Raw genomic sequence first — 6,000 nt, 5'->3', positions numbered from 1 at the left:
GGAGTGGATGAGAGGTGATGGAAGTCGGGAGGGTGAGTGGGCGGGCGAGAGGCGTGGGTGGGTATGTTGATCATTTGGTCTATTTCCCACACTTGTGTGGGGTTTTAATCTCTCTTATATAGAAACATAGAAAATAGGTGCAGGAATAGGCCATGATGTCCTTCGAGCCTGCACCGCCATTCGATAAGATCATGGCTGATCATTCCCTCAGTACCCCTTTCCTGCTTTCTCTCCATACCCCTTGATCCCTTTAGCCGTATGGGCCATATCTAACTCCCTCTGGAATATATACAATGAACTGGCATCAACAACTCTCTGCGGCAGGGAACTCCACAGGTTAACAACTCTCTGAGTGAAGAAGTTTCTCCTCATCTCAGTCCTAAATGGCCTACCACTTATCCTAAGACTGTGCCCCCTGTTTCTGGACTTCCCCAACATCGGGAACAATCTTCCCGCATCTAACCTGTCTAGTCCCATTAGAATCTTATATGTTTCGATGAGATCCCCTCTCATCCTTCTAAACTCTAGTGTATAAAGGCCCAGTTGATCCAGTCTCCTCATAGGTCAGCCCAGCCATCCCAGGAATCAGTCTGGTGAACCTTCGCTGCACTCCCTCAATAGCAAGAATGTCCTTCCTCAGGCTAGGAGACCAAAACTGAACACAATATTCCAGGTGAGGCCTCACCAAGCCCTGTACAACTGCAGTAAGACCTCCCTGCTCCTATACCCAAATCCCCTAGCTATGAAAGCCAACATACCATTTGCCTTCTTCACCGCCTGCTGTACCTGCATGCCAACTTTCAATGACTGATGAACCATGACACCCAGGTCTCGTTGCACCTCCCCTTTTTCTAGTCTGCCGCTATTCAGATAATATTCTGCCCTCGTGTTTCTGCTCCCAAAATGGATAACCTCACACTTATTGCATCTGCCATGCATTTGCCCACTCACCTAACCTGTCCAACTCACCCTGCAGCCTCTTAGCGTCCCCTCAAAGCTCACACCACCACCCAGTTTAGTGTCATCTGCAAACTTGGAGATACTACACACAATTCCTTCATCCAAATCATTAATGTATATTGTAAACAGCTGGGGTCCCAGCACTGAGCCCTGCGGCACTCCACTAGTCACTGCCTACCATTCTGAAAAGGACCCGTTTATCCCGACTCTCTGCTTCCTGTCTGCCAACCAGTTCTCTATCCATGTCAGTACATTACCCCCAAAACCATGTGCTTTGATTTTGCACACCAATCTCTTGTGTGGGACCTTGACAAAAGTCTTTTGAAAGTCCAAATACACCACACCCACTGGTTCTCCCTTGTCCACTCTACTAGTTACATCCTCAAAAAATTCTAGAAGATTTGTCAAGCATGATTTCCCCTTCATAAATCCATGCAGACTTGGACCAATCCTGTCACTGCTTTCCAAATGTGCTGCTATTTCACCCTTAATAATTGATTCCAACATTTTCCACTGATGTCAGGTTAACCGGTCTATAATTACCTGTTTTCTCTCTCCCTCCCTTTTTAAAAAGTGGTGTTACATTAGCTGCCCTCCAGTCCATAGGAACTGATCCAGAGTCGATAGACTGTTGGAAAATGATCACCAATGCATCCACTATTTCTAGGGCCACTTCTTTAAGTACTCAGGGATGCAGACTATCAGGCCCCGGAGATTTATCGGCCTTCAATCCCATCAATTTCCCTAATACAATTTATCGGCGAATAAGGATATCCTTCAGTTCCTCCTTCTTACTAGACCCTCGGTCCCCTAGTACTTCCAGAAGGTAATTTGTGTCTTCCTTCGTGAAGACAGAACCAAAGCATTTGTTCAATTGGCCATTTCTTTGTTCCCCTTTATAAATTTATCTGACTCCGAATGCAAGGGACCTACGTTTGTCTTCACTAACCTTTTTCTCTTCACATATCTATAGAAGCTTTTGCGGTCAGTTTTTATGTTCCCAGCAAGCTTCCTCTCATACTCTATTTTCCCCCTCTTAATTAAACCCTTTGTTCTCCTCTGTTGAATTCTAAATTTCTCCCAGTCCTCAGGTTTGCTGTTTTTTCTGGCCAATGTATATGCCTCTTCCTTGGATTTAACACTATCCTTAATTTCCCTTGTTAGCCACGGTTGAGCCATCTTCCCCGTTTTATTTTTACTCCAGACAGGGATATACAATTGCTGAAGTTTATCCATGTGATCTTTAAATGTTTGCCATTGCCTATCCACCGTCAACCCTTTAAGTATCTTTTGCCAGTCTATTCTAGCCAATTCACGCCTCAAACCATCAAAGTTACCTTTCCTTAAGTTCAGGACCCTAGTTTCTGAATTAACTGTGTCACTCTCCATCTTAATAAAGAACTCTTCCCCAAGGGGCCTCGCACAACAAGATTGCTAATTAGTCCTTTCTCATTACACATCACCCAGTCTAGGATGGCCAGTTGGTTCCTCGACATATTGGTCTCGAAAACCATCCCTAATACATTCCAGGAAATCCTCCTCCACCGCATTGCTACCAGTTTGGTTAGCCCAATCAATATGTAGATTAAAGTCACCCATGATAACTGCTGTACCTTTATTGCACGCATCCCTAATTTCTTGTTTGATGCTGTCCCCAACCTCACTACTACTGTTTGGTGGCCTGTACACAACTCCCACTAGCGTTTTCTGCCCTTTGGTATTCCGTAGCTCCACCCATACCGATTTCACATCATCCAAGCTAATGTCCTTCCTTACTATTCCTCTTTAACCAGCAATGCTACCCCACCTCCTTTTCCTTTCTGTCTATCCTTCCTAAATGTTGAATACCCCTGGATGTTGAGTTCCCAGCCTTGGTCACCCTGGAGCCATGTTTCTGTGATGCCAATCACATCGTATCTGTTAACTGCTATCTGCGCAGTTAATTCGTCCACCTTATTCCGAATACTCCTCGCATTGAGGCACAGAGCCTTCAGGCTTGTCTTTTTTAACAAACTTTGCCCCTTTAGAATTTTGCTGTAATGTGGCCCTTTTTGTTTTTTGCCTTGGGTTTCTCTGCCCTCTACTTTTACTATTCTCCTTTGGTGAGATCACCGATTTAGTTACAATTTAAAAAAATTCATTCACAGTATGTGGGCGTCACTGGCCAGGCCAGCATTTATTGCCCATCCCGAACTGCCCCTCGAGAAGGTGGTGGTGAGATGCCTTCTTGAACCACTGCAGTCCCTGTATACCTCTCTGCCACTCTGTAGCGGTTTGATACGACTGAGTGTCTCGCTGGGCCATTTCAGAGGGCAGTTAAGAGTCAACCACATTGCTGTGGGTCTGGAGTCACATAGAAAGAAAAACTTTCATTTCTATAGCGCCTTTCACAACCACTGGATGTCCCAAAGCGCTTTACAGCCAATGAAGTACCTTTTGAAGTGTAGTCACTGTTGTAATGTGGGAAATACGGCAGCCAATTTGCACACAGCAAGATCCCACAAACAGCAATATGATAATGACCAAATAATCTGTTTTTGTGATGTTGATTGACCAAGACATCTGGGCTAACACCCTGCTCTTATTCAAAATAGTGCCATGGGATCTTTTACGACCACTTGAGAGGGCAGACGGGGCCTCGGTTTAACGTCTCATTTGAAAGACGGCACCTCCGACAATGCAGCACTCCCTCAGCACTGCACTCGAGTGTCCACCTAGATTTTTGTACTCAAGTCTCTGACTCAGGCAAGAGTGCTACCAACTGAGGCACAGTTGGCACATAGGGGCAAAAATTGCCCCCCGCCTGAAACGGGGCACACCCGTTTGAATGGTTTTTAACCACAGCTGTGATTCAGGTCGCCTCGTGAGTGAAATTCTGCTCTTTGTTGTTTTTTTACTTGGATCCAAAAGTTGTTGATAACGGGGTGTGGTGCAGAGTGACCGCCGTGATGACATCATCATGCCCCGCATCACCACGGCTCGCCTCTTGCCTGTTGGCGGCCCGGCCAAACCCAGGGGCATTATTATCGGCCTGACATGGCAGTCGGCCGACAAAAAAAACCAAAATGGCGGCAATGGCAGTGCGCCTGCCCCTTTAAGGGAAGCCGCACTGCCGTAACAGAAGGCCACAGCCTCACTGGACCAGCAGGGAAAACAGGTTTTGGCATCACCAGGCAGGCCGAAGATTTTCCGAGGGGAATGTCGCCATCGTGGAGGGGGGGGTAGATCGGCAGTGCACACGGTGACGATGTGCTTACCACGGATCGGTAGCAGTTGAGTGGCAGGGATGAGATCGGGGCACCGCCGGGAATACTTGGAAGGGCAATTGCGCAATCAGCGGCAATTCCAGCAAAAGTCAGCGGCCACTCTCTCCACACCGCACCGTTGCTGCTAATTTACGGCGGTAACAGGCCTCAAGGAGAGGGGCAATTTTAGCCCCATATAGGCCAGACCCAGTAAGATCTTGCAGATTTCCTTCCCTAAATTCGATCATTTCGTGGTCACCATTACTGATACTAGCTTTTTTTTAAATTCCAGATTTATTTAATTAACTGAATTTAAATTCCTCAGCTGCCGTGGTAGGATTTGAACTCATGTCTCTGGATCATTAGTCTAGGCCTCTGGATTACGAGTCCAGTAACATAATCACTTATGGTACCGTACCCTTTGTGCTGAGTTGAGGGCACTGGTGTTCTGGATCCACACCCTTTGGGTCTCATTTCACTTTGGAATCTCCCAGAAACAGCAGGAGGAGACTCGCTGGTCCCAGCAGTGTGGACCAGATTGGAACCAAGGTTCCAGATCTGAGCAATCGGTGAGCATGGTCACAACACCCAGTCCCTTGGTTTGGACTCTATCCCAGGTTTGAAACTGTGAAGGCGACACAGTCGAACAACTCAACCCCGCGTGTCACTGATCCCCGCCCCACAGCTGCTGGCCACTAGCAAAGGTAGTTGTTCATGTTTAGTTACTCCAATCACGACCACAAAGCGATGAGATCACATTCCTGAAATGAGCTCCTGCTCTAAGACAAGATGCTCATTCATGGGTCACCCAGATTTATTTCTTTCAAAGTGTGAATGCTTTTATTTATAAACCTGCAATGTTTTATTTTGGTTCCAAGTTCCTCCATGGTAACATTTTTGAAAGATTGAATTATTTTTGGACTGATTCAATGTTTAAGGTTTGACCAGAGCATCGCTCTGATTCACAGATGGGTTCTGAGTTCTGTGTTATTGAGATTTGATATTTTATATCTTATTTCACTTCCCACTCCAGCATTGCAGTGTTAGAGTGCACGTTTGTTCCTGGGACTCCCCCCACCTCTTGGGATGTGGGCATCGCTGGCAAGGCTAGCATTTGTTGCCCATCCCTGGTCGCCCTCACAAGGTGGTGGTGGTGAGCTAGTTTGATACACCCCAGAGGGCAGTCAGCTGTCGATATTACAACCACAGAAACTTTTAGCACAGAAGGAGGGCATTTGGCCCATCGTGCCTGTGCTGGGTCTTTGCTAGAGCAATCTAAAACAAATCCCATGGCCCTGATGTGCCAGCCGCCCCAATAATCCTGTATCTCCTGATTCAAACATGCACCCACTTTTCCCGTAAAGATTCAATGATTGAAATCATTCCATGCTTCAAGAAGTTGAGCAAGTTGGGCCTGTACTCATTGGAGTTTAGAAGAATGAGATCGTATTGAAATGTATAATTTTCTGAGGAGGCTTAATAGGGTGGATGTCGAGAGGATGTTTCCCCTCGTGGGAGATTCTAGAACTGAGGGCATAGTTTCAGAATAAGGGGCCGCCCATTTAAAATGTAAATGAGGAGGAATTTCTTCTCTCAGAGGGCCGTGAATCTTTGGAATTCTCTACCCCAGGGAGCTGTGGAGGCTGGGTCATTGAATATATTTAAGGCAGAGATGGACAGATTTTTGAACTATAGGGGAGTGAAGGGTTATGGGGAGCGGGATGGGAAGTGGAGCTGAGCCCAAGATCAGGTCAGCCATGATCATATTGAATGGCGGAGCAGGCTCGAGGGGCCG

The sequence above is a fragment of the Pristiophorus japonicus genome, chromosome 11, assembly GCF_044704955.1.
Source record: "Pristiophorus japonicus isolate sPriJap1 chromosome 11, sPriJap1.hap1, whole genome shotgun sequence".
Lineage (NCBI taxonomy): Eukaryota > Metazoa > Chordata > Chondrichthyes > Pristiophoridae > Pristiophorus > Pristiophorus japonicus.
This window is presented reverse-complemented; position numbering follows the sequence as displayed.